Here is an 11,587-nt window from a genome sequence, read left to right on the forward strand (position 1 = left end):
ACCGTTTTGTAAGATTGTAAGCCTTTATTTTGGAGTAAAGGCCAAATTAGTTTCAAATCGTAGCCAATCGTACAATTGCTGTGACTTTATTAAGACTAAATATTAAAATTGCTTTTATTCTAAGAAGGATGATAGCAAAGTCACAAATTTGAACATAGGTATTCGTACGATGATTTAGAACATTACATTATCTGTTTGATTCATTTGTTCTTCAGCTTGTTCTGTAGGCTTGTCTTCAAGGTCTTCTGATAATCTGCGTTGAGAATTCTGCTTGCGCCGACAAGACATTTCCATCATTTCTTGAATTCATTGATTTCTTTCTGAAAAAGAGGGAGTGAAAAAAAAATCATTTCAGGAGCTAAAGAATTAAAGAGGTTTAACGTTCAAATGACTTTTATGCTAATCTGTATAGAGTATAGTGAGTGCGCTCCATAAATCCACATCTTCATTTTTACTCAGAAGTTCTTCAATCGTAAGGTGTGCGGTCGCCTTAACAGATTGACAATAGCATGCACATTATCAAACAAATGTTGTTCTTGATGACACCCTGAAAACAAGCCCGATAATAAGCCAGTTCGGAGTTCCATTCTTCACATCACTGGCAGATCACAGGCGGGGGGGGGGGGGGTAAAGCCGGCCCGTGCGCCCCCCTTGAGAGGCACTATTAACATTTGTAATGTAAAAATGCCGTTAAAACAGAATTGTGCCCCCTTTTGAAAGTGGAGACTTTATTTTTTGCTTGCCATTTTTTTTCGTGGACGAAATATCCTGAATTTTTGGGTTTTTTCTTTCTTTTTTTCTTCGTTTTGCTTGTCAAATCAGTTTTTCCTTGGGAAAATGTGCCTCCCCCCTTGGAAAATCCTGGATCCCCCCTGCTGCGCATGATCAGAAGAAGGTCATTCGTACTTAAAGTGACATGGTGGTTTAATATCTAATGAGATAAGCACCAGCTTTGATGTCTTGATTATTCATAATTTCTTTTGAATTTTGGTTTTCATTAGATGCACACAAAACAACAATGCGTCCACTAGCGACTAGTATTTCACAGTTGGCCATGATTGTTATAGCAACTTGTTAATGCATTCAAAGTAAAAATACAACAAATATTTTCATAGAGTGTTCATTGGTGTGATATTCTGCATCCTGCTATATGTAAGGCATGCTTACATAATATCTTGCTTTGAAATCTGCCTATCATAATGTAAAAAAAAAATGAAAGTTCATTTTACCAAAATTGCCCATGAGGGAATACCGAACTGTACTGACCGCACAGAAATGTTGTTGGCGCTAACAATGCACTTACAGAGGCCCTCTTACAACCTATAATGAAGCAGTGATGCCTAATACATTTTTACTACATATTTTTTTTAATAAAATTCACCAATTGTGTGCTCGAAATTCTTTAAGAAATGCAATAGCGCCCCAGTGATAAGCTCGGTCGCTTCGCTCGCAGGCTTTCGACTTTCCATTACGTCAAACCCCCGTTTGGGGAAAGACCGCAGTTCAGATTGCAAACTGCGGTTCTATACCCCATTTTGCGTTTGTAAATCCCAAAACCATTTCCAAGCCCAGGGGGCCGTTTCATAAAGCTGCTCGTAAGTTAAGAGCGACTATAAGAACGACTGGTGATCCTTTCTCGCACGCTAGATCATCGCCAATGGTGTGTACCATTTACCGCAAGATGCAGGATCACCAGTCGCTCTTTATTTACGAACAGCTTTATGAAACACCCGCCTGATCAACCCCGCTAGGCCAGGTAATCCCCGCTGTCTCAATTTTACCTCCACAGGCCAGATTATGAGCCTTGAGCCAAGGACGAAATGATAAACAACAGCTGTGCTATTACGTAAGACTTCTCTGCCTGTAGTAGGACCTTCGGAATGAAATTATTGTATTCGATATTTAATCACGTTTTCAAAGGCATATTGTATTCAGAAATCCAATGTTAGTCCATTTTCAATTTCGAACGAAGAAAATCGACCTCGAAATAAGGAAAGTAAGTGAATTAAAATGACGGCATGCTTTGCTCGGGCTGGTTGTGTTATCTTCGGACCGAGGTCAAGAAACGGGTGTTTTGATACTTAAATTGCTTGCTTGGGGCAGTTATGGTTTGTCGTACTTGGAGAAGAGGATTGATTGAGGGAAACTGGGGTATAGTGTTCTCAAATGAAAGGTTTTCGTCATGCAAACATTTTTACGCGTCATGCCCCCCCCCCCCCTCCCCAGAAAAACAAATCTGTGTACGGCCATGACCGTGTGTGTGTATTTGAGTTTTGTCAGATGTGGATCAATCAGATATGATTATTTACGTCTGGGACCGACCTTCAACGTCACCATCCGAAAGACGTGACCGGGGCTCGAACCTCTGCATCAATTTGTAACTTCCCCACATAGCTTGGATTACAGGCGCACGCCACAACGCCACAACGCCCAGAACATAGCAACACTCAGCTATTGATTTAAAAAAACTCTTTTTTTTTTAGGTTGAATTAACGGTACTTGGTTTACCAGGCACCTACCTATTAAAAGTAACGCTTATGTGTTTTCAATAACTTGTCCTGCATGACGCACATGGTAAATAGGTATATACCTGCTGGCAACTATAGCATGAAAAGCTATTATATCGAAGTGGGATGGCCTTTGTGCTAACATGAATCGAACCACTCCTCACGCTTCACCCCCAAGTGCATTTAAAAGCGATCAAAAATATTCGTTATACAAAGCCTATTATATTTTAACAATAACGGCATTCCTAATGCGGGATTGAAAGGGAAAAACCCGAAAGTTTTTTTTTTTGTTGTTGAAAAACCCGAAAGTTGTTATTGTGATATGATTATTATTTTTTATGTAGAGGCCTATACAATTTTTTGTTTGCCTGTTGTGTCCATGTAGGAAAGAATACAACGCCTCACAGTGTGGAATACAGTGTGAAATAGGGTTCAAATGGCACGACATCCACCCTCTACGCCGATGGCTTCTTTGGGTGGCATTGAAATGATAGGGATTCATCTTGGTTATAAAATGTTGTGTTGAAAGGAGAACATAATGGTGAAAGTTAGGAAGAAATCGGACAAGCAATAATAAATCAAATCAAGAAAGTTATGGCTGCTTTAAAATTGAGATCTCTAAGACTATGTAGATTTCAAATTGGCAACTGGGTAAGTCAAATAGCCAGTTCGTAGTTCGTCTCTGCGCATGATCAGAGGAAGGTCATTGGTACTAAAGTGACATGGTTGTTTAAAATTCAATGAGATAAGCACCAACTTTGATGTCTTGATTATTCATAGATAATTTTGCATTGTGTTTTGCATTTATATCCACAAAAACAACAACAACGCGTCCACGAACATCTGGTTTTCACAGTTTGCCAAGTACATTGTACAACATGCTATAAAATGCATTCAAAGTAGAAATGTAACAATTCCTTCATAGAGTGTTCATTGGTGTGCTATTCTAGTCACCTGGTCTATTCACTTTCTTCATACTGCTATGTAAGGCATGCTTACGTAATATCTTGCTTTGAAATCTGCCTTTCATAATGAAAGAAATTAAAGGTCATTTGACCAAAATTGTCCATTAAGTAACTACGAACTCGTCTATTATGACAAGGGCAAGGACAACCCATAGGCACTGAACTTATAGGTCAAACGTAGGCCTACTCATTATCAGGGATTTGCGGTTTTCTCTCAAGCATATACTCATTCCCCGGGGCAGTAATCTAAATATATAACCCAGGTATTATATTGTTATATGTCCTCATGAAATAAAAATATAATTTGAAGTAAACATTTTTCAGAACGACATTCAAGCCGTTTTATATATTGGAGTTCATGGACGAGTAGGCCTTGCCGGACCATCCTTGCCCTACATCACGATGACATCACATATGCGGTCAATTCTCTTTTGGTGTAGAGATTATAAAAAATATCTATGACTTTAAAAAAATAATAACTTTCTTATTGTCTGTCGGATATTGTTCAAACTTTCACCTATCAACTTGTCTGATTTTTCTTTTCCATCTCATAACAAAAACAAGGTTTCATTTGGGTTGGATTCCCCTTTAGTGGTTTCCTCACCCTTTGCCTTCCTGTTTCGTCATCCTCCCCCATTCCTTGCATCTTTTGCATCCATAGGCGGAAATCCCAGGGGGAACAGGGGGACGCGTCCCCCTACCCAAAATAGTAGTCGAGACACAATATCAAATGTCCCCCTACTATTTTTGGTATTTTATGATGGAAAGAAATACAACATTCAAAATCGAAATAAAACATGTATTTTGGACGAGATGACCTTACTTTTTGGGTGATAACCCTTTTTTTTCTTTTTTTTTTTGCTTGTCAAATTTTCCAGCCCCTGGTCCCCCTGCCTTTGGGGAGAGATTTCCGCCCTTGTTTACATCCACTTAAAGCAGCAGCAAGAGCACACACTCCAAAAGTATGTTAAATCGAAGGAACGAGGATTGACATAATAATAATATTAATTAAGCGCTTTTACGTCGGAACGACGCGCTCAGAGACGCCGCGACATCTCGAAGCACTTTACAGATTAACGTGTTTACACCTGATCGGCTTTTGGTTCAGAACCAAAAGCCGATGGAGAATCGGCTTTTGGTTTATCTTGCACTGCGTTTACACGCTGTTACAGGATGTTGTTTCTATGGCAATTGGACAATGATGATAAATGTGAAGCTTGTAATATCAAAGAAGATTTGATACATGCTTTTTTGTATTGTAGTTTGAATAGGCATTTCTTTTATAAGTTATTCATAATGATTAAAAATGTGTATGACGTAGACCTTTGTTTTCATGTTGATATTTTGTTGAAAACTTACAAAGAAAAGAAGATTGATGATATTATAACAATAGCACTTTGGAGTGTTTATAAGATGTTAATTTTTAGAAACTTACATAGAAAAGAAGAAAGAGAAAATAAATTATGGTTTACTTTTCTCTAAGAATTGAAATTAAGATTAGATATCAATAAGATTCTGAGGAAAAGAAGAAAGAAAGAAATGTATAATTTGCCTGTTGCTTTGGAAATGTATCTATGAGTTTTGTCTAAAAACGATGTGTATATGAAATGAATTTTTGTTGAAAATAAATGCCCCTGTTATGGGTGAAAGAGAGAGAAAAAAAGAGAGTTATGCTTTAAAATTGAGATCTCTAAGACTAGGTAGATTTCAAATTGGCAACTGGGTATGACAAGGACAAGGACAACCTATAGGCACTGAAGTTATAGGTCAAATGTAGGTCTATACTTATTATCAGGGATTTGCGGTTTTCTCCCAAGTATATACTCATTCCCCGGGGCAGTAATCCAGGTAGTATATTGTTATATGTCCTCATGAAAGAAAAATAATAATAATAATAATAATAATAATAATAAGCATTAATTTATATAGCGCAGCTTTTATATGGATATATTCAGCTGCGCTTGTTCAGAGCTCTTTTTACTTATGTCTACACAGCATATTTTCTTAACTAAAGAGATATGTTTTTAATTTTGATTTGAAGAGAGCCAAGGATGGTGAGCTTCTTATATCAATTGGCAGGCTGTTCCATAGTTTGGGGGCAGCAACTGCAAATGCACGATCACCAAGTGTGACTTTTGTTTTGTGAAATATGAAGTAAAACTTTTTTTAAAAGACTTTTAAGCCGTTTTATGTCCGGGGGGGGGGGGTAGTCAAATGTATTTGGTACACATGCGTGACCAAATTATTTCCAAACACCTCCTAAAAGATTTTTTTTTCTCTGTGTGCAAAATAACACCCTACACAATTTTTTCTCGGGCTTTATTTACAAATTTTGGCCCCTAAACAAGTTGTCACCAGAATATGACCCCGGGGAAAAGGCTTGGGGGAAAAAACATACCCTGAACCCGTTTGGCTAGTCTTAAAAAAAGCTTTGGATAAAATACCCTAAATACGTTTGACCCCGCTATTGACCATTGACCAGTCCTTCAAAACCACCCTTTTCCTTGAAAATCTGTGTTTTTGACACCCTTAACGAGTGCACGCGCGACCCTCGTCCAAAACTGAAAAAGAGCCCCTTTAAACGTTCTTTGGGTCATGCATGTGTACAGCAATATATTTGACTGCCCCCCCCGTATAGGAGTGCATGGAACAGTAGGCCTTGCCGGACCGTCCTTGCCCTACATCACTATGACATATGAGGCCAATTCTCTATAGGTGTAGAGATTATATAAAATATTATGACTTTTGAAAATTCAAACTTTCTTACTGTTTGTCGGATATTGTTCAAACTTTCACCTATCAACTTGTCTCATTTTTTTCCCCTGAAAAGGTTTTATTTGGGTTAGATTCCCCTGTAGGGGTTTTCCTTCCCCCTTGCCTTCCTTTCTCGTCACCCTTCCCCCAATTCTTGCCTCTTTTGCATCCAGAGGCGGAAATCCCAGGGGGAACAGGTGGACGCGTCCCCCTACCCAAAATAGTAGTCGAGACACAATATCAAATGTCCCCCTACTATTTTTGGTATTTTATGATGGAAAGAAATACAACATTCAAAATCGAAATAAAACATGTATTTTGGACGAGATGACCTTACTTTTTGGGTGTTAACCCTTTTTTTTTTTGCTTGTCAAATTTTCCAGCCCCTGGTCCCCCTACCTTTGGGGAAAGATTTCCGCCCTTGTTTACATCCACTCAAAGCAGCAGCAAGAGCACACCCTAAAAAAGTATGTTAAATCGAAGGAACGAGGATTTAAATGATAATATTAGTTAAGCGAAAAGCGCTTAATACGTCGGAGCGACGCGGTTAGAGACGCCGCGACGTCTCGAAGCGCTTTACAGATATATTATTATCCCGGTCATAGGATCCCTGGGAAGCATTCCAACAAGACTCAGTTCCAAGACTCAATTGCTAGGCATACTACATGTACTACAAAGGCTACCGGGTATCCATTTTAACACCTGGCTGGAGAGTGGCAAAGTGTGGATTGTCGCCTTGCCAAAGGACGTAGCTAAGTTATGGTGGAATTCGAACACAGTCACTAGAAAAACAGTAATCATAAATTATATATTTATCAGTGGCATAATGAGCCAAATAGGCATAATTGAGGGGGCTAAATATGGTGTATTGTGTAAAATTTAGGAAAAGTTGCGAGCGAGCAAAAATTTCGCCATCTTTATTACAAAAAGAATCAAAAATTTTGTTACATTTTGACATAATATTGCTTGGTCGTGATTTTTTTTTTTTTTTTTTTTTTGGGGGGGGGGGGCATCTTCCGAGCCCCCATCTGTACGCCAGAGATATTTAGGCCCATATACAAACGAGGGCTTACAACCCATATATGACCGAAGACCGATCAAGGATTCAAGTACATATCTATAGGCCCCAAAAGCAATCCAGGATCCTCAGTCACATGAGGCCTTTCCTTGTTGTACAGCCTCCGGTGTAGTGTTTCAATATTAAAGGAAAACCCTGTCATCGATAACATGAGAATCGGGACCCCCCCCAAAAAAAAAAGAAGATGATAATGAATAAATAAATAAATAAATAAATAGAATAAAAAATAAAATATAAGAAAAAATAATTATAATGATAATGATAATTAAAAAATAAATAAGAAAATAAATAAATGAATAAATATATGAATTAATTAATGAATAAAAGGGTATTCAAAAATCTTTATCAGAGGGAGGAAAGACGTGGACAATGACCTGAAGATGTGACCTTCAACATTATCGTCATTTTTTTCAACTGTGGTTCATGGTGTGATAGGACGCTTTGCTCTGATGTAAATCACCATGACCTTTGATGACTGAGACAAGAATTTATATAATTTCATACTCGATGTGTGAGAGATTAATCCTCCAAACGCATTTCAGTGTCACCGTCACTGAATTGGTAAAACGTCGTATATCAAGATTTAACATTTTTTAGAATAGGCTGAATAGCGCTGAAAACCCCCTCGATTTTATTTTAAAAAAAATTACACAATCATAATGGGCATTTGTAAAGACCTATACTTTTGCGCAAGGGCGACCAAGCATCAAGGGGCGTTGCGTGTGGTCGGGGTCCCCATCTATGGGGAACGTTTAATCCTGTGGCTTCAGACCTACATTTAAAAGGTTGGATGATATTTTTTTGGTATAAGAGGCCAGGAAAGAGGGAAAATAGAGAAGGAATATAACACGAAATCGCAAATTATGATAAACAAATAATATAGGGGAAAGCTGTTATGTATGGGTAGTTATTGTATTAGAATACTTTTTATCTTTATCTAACTGGATACGTACTTTCAAACTTCATTTATCAGTGTATATTAGAACAAATTTCACTTTCATTTGATGTAAGATCAGAGTCGGCCTGACCCGTGCTGACACGAGAATGGATTATTTTAAAATTTTCGTCATTATTGTCAAATTTTCGATATTGATACGATCCTCGAAAAAGGAGTACCGGTCAAAATAACATTTTCATTGTCAAATTTACTTGATTCTAGTCAAGCAATCATAGTGAAATTGATTGTTGATCATAGCGATTCATGGATATTGCCAAATTAATATGATGGACTTTAATAGTCGAATTAGACTATCCTCATCAAATTGACGCGATCCTAGTCAAACTGACAATATTGTAGTCATATATTGACCAGATTCTAGTCAAACAACGTGACGAGGAAACTGAGACCACCGGGACAAACAATTCACACCGCTTAAAATTGACACTGTTTCAGAGAAATAAAAATCTTCCACATGGTACATGTATGCATAATTTTTATCTTTGATCCGGTATATATTATGCAGTATTAGCTCAATTTCATTTGACTAAAGAATCGAGTCAAGTTAGAATTTCGAATGTATTGGTCAATGATTCGTGACTATATAGGTTTTATATTGTGAGTGAGGGGGCGGTTATTTCAATGTGTATTAATGTAGTAAAGATAGTGGTAGTAGTAGTAGTAGCAGTAGTATAGTAGTAGTAGTAGTAGTAGTAGCAGCAGCAGCAGCAGCAGCAGAAGTAGTAGTAGTAGTAGTAGTAGTAATAGTAGTAGTAAAAGTAGTAGTAGTAGTAGAAGTAGTAGTAGTAGTAGTAGTAGTAGTAGTAGTAGTAGTAGTAGTAGTAGTAGTAGTAGTAGTATAGTAGTAATAGTAGTAGTAGTCGCTCTTCAATCTCTCCAGATTATACGAGCAAGTTTCTTTCGTAAGTAGGACTTATGCAAAGGAATGCGCATGTGACGTCAAATCATCCGGCGACGATTATGTGAATAAAATTATTTGAAAAAGGGTAACTAAAGAGGGAGCCAACAGAAATTTAAGATGCGACACCATAGAGGCTTTTACCCACCTCTATAGGGCCGACACACGAACAGCCCATCCGAAATTCTAATGGAACTCTCTAACAGCAGGGACAGTGCTACGGGGGGGGGCAGGGGAATACCGCCCCATATTATTTTTCAGTAAGTGAAAAGGTAGAAGGAAAAAGAAGGAAATAAAAAAAAAATAAGAGGAGAGTAAAGGAAAGAGTATATAGAGTTAGAGAGGTGTAGGTAATGTCACTCCAGTAATTAAATTGAGAGAGAGAGAGAAAGAAAAAAAAAAACACCCAGGCGGTCATCTGGCCCCATCCACAATAAAGCCCTGAAATATATGTGAAAAAATCACTATTTTGTAAATTTTTCAACTGCCAGGAATTTTTTTAAGGTAAACTTTTCATGATACGCGCTGTAAGAGATCCTCGAGTACTCTTTCATATCCCAACGATGGATTAATAAAAACCCACTCATATAATAAACACACATTCAAGAACACACTTGTCGAATCGTCGAGTTTGGGTGGTCCTTTTCAGGACCAACACTTGCCCCAGAAAGAACATGGTGTATCGTGAAACCTACTACACCATGTATACTGTTCTTCTTCGCCATGGAAACCTTCAGAAGTTATAATAAACACATATTAAAAGTTAAATACTACTACGATTTGCTAAAAATGATTTAGTTTTTATCAACATTTGGTTAATTCACTTTTTTTCAACCCAAACCAGAGGAATACGGTATTAATGTTCAAGCACGATGAGGGAAGAGGAAGATGAATACATAAATCAAAGACGATATGCCGGGGAAACCAAAACTAATACGCCTATTTTCTGTTCTGTTTCGAATCTGATCGTGGAGTTCCTTGAGATAGATGGGCAAACAGAAAACATCTACACGTTCAAATCAAGGTAAGAACATAATTTGCAACAAGTCTGTCGCTACCAACGGTTATCTAATCAAGTAAATAGATAATCTTTGAGAGATTATCTTACTTTAAGCAACAGAGTACTTGATATCTTTGACTTTGAACCTTGAGATCACCAAGGAGTTTCTTGATCTAATACGATGGTAAGGTAAAGTGTGTTTCAGTCAAGAAACTCAGTGGCTTTCTATCCTTAACGGCTGCTGTAGGAATCCGGAAGATCAGGAATAGCTTCGTGCAGGTAAGTGGCGTATCTATTTTACACAGTTCTTCGGATTGGATTAAAAGTCATTGGTTGGTCGCACTTATACGGCGAGCTTGTACTGAAATATTTAATACTGTATACGCGGTGTGATAGATTTCGATTTCGATTTTGATGCAATTCGTGTTAAGTATCAATCAAAGAGCAAAGTTGTATGTCAATGTATTTTTCGAGGGGATTAAAAAAAAAAAAATTATACAGAAAGATGGTTTATCAGTATTAGTCATAAAGAAAGACACAGGGCCTGAAGGATCATAAACGGGGAGGCTCAGAATTTTGTCAATTTCTTTTAAAGACGTTAAATTGTAACATGTATTGTTTCTCCATTGGAACATATTTTTAACTTATCACTCTCAACTGGATGCTTTCCTGAGCTATTGAAAATAATAAATCCCGATTTATTAAAAAAGATGATCCTACTCAAGTTACAAATTATCGGCCTATTTCCCTCTTACCATGCATATAAAAAATATTAGAAAGAATTGTTTACAAAAGATTGGATTCCTTTTTGTCATTTAATAAGATTATTACACCAGCCCAGTTTGGATTCAGAAAAAATTTCTCTACCGATTTCGCAATAACCAAATTGCTGTACAAAGTTGTAAACTCACTTTCAAAAAAGAATCACACCATTGCTTTATTTATGGACCTAAGTAAAGCTTTCGATACCATTGACCATGGTATTTTACTTCATAAGTTGTATAATTACGGGATAAGGGGCATTGCTTGGTCATGGATTAAGAGTTATCTTAACAATACGTTTTTATCAATGATGTTAAATCTCCTGTATCGTTTATCAATTGCGGCGTCCCGCAGGGTTCTATTCTGGGACCTTTGTTATTTTTAATATACATTAATGATATAGTAAATTCATCTTCCATTCTTTCTTTCATCTTATTCGCCGATGATACTAATATTTTGTTATCTCACAAGAACTTACCAGAATTAATAAATATAATGAATTTAGAATTGAATAAAGTTTCATCATGGTTTAAATGTAATAAGTTATCTCTTAACATAAGTAAAACTCATATAATGCATTTACAATCATCTCATAGAAATGAAAATTTTACACAAGATATAAAAATTGATAATGTGCCTTTAGATAAAAAAGAATACGTAAAATT

At 37.1% G+C, this 11,587-nt stretch overlaps 1 protein-coding gene across 1 annotated transcript in view; it reads left to right on the forward strand.

Moving 5' to 3' along the window:
• Nucleotides 1-10,346: 10,346 nt before the first annotated feature.
• LOC135155121 (ABC transporter G family member 20-like) overlaps nucleotides 10,347-11,587 on the forward strand; it is a 28,131-nt gene continuing 26,890 nt past the window's right edge. Inside the window, exon 1 of the mRNA XM_064103828.1 lies at nucleotides 10,347-10,439. The gene's annotated coding sequence lies outside the window, so the exon portion shown is untranslated. The remainder of the gene's footprint in view (nucleotides 10,440-11,587) is intronic.

Source organism: Lytechinus pictus, chromosome 8 (genome assembly GCF_037042905.1).
Source record: "Lytechinus pictus isolate F3 Inbred chromosome 8, Lp3.0, whole genome shotgun sequence".
Lineage (NCBI taxonomy): Eukaryota > Metazoa > Echinodermata > Echinoidea > Temnopleuroida > Toxopneustidae > Lytechinus > Lytechinus pictus.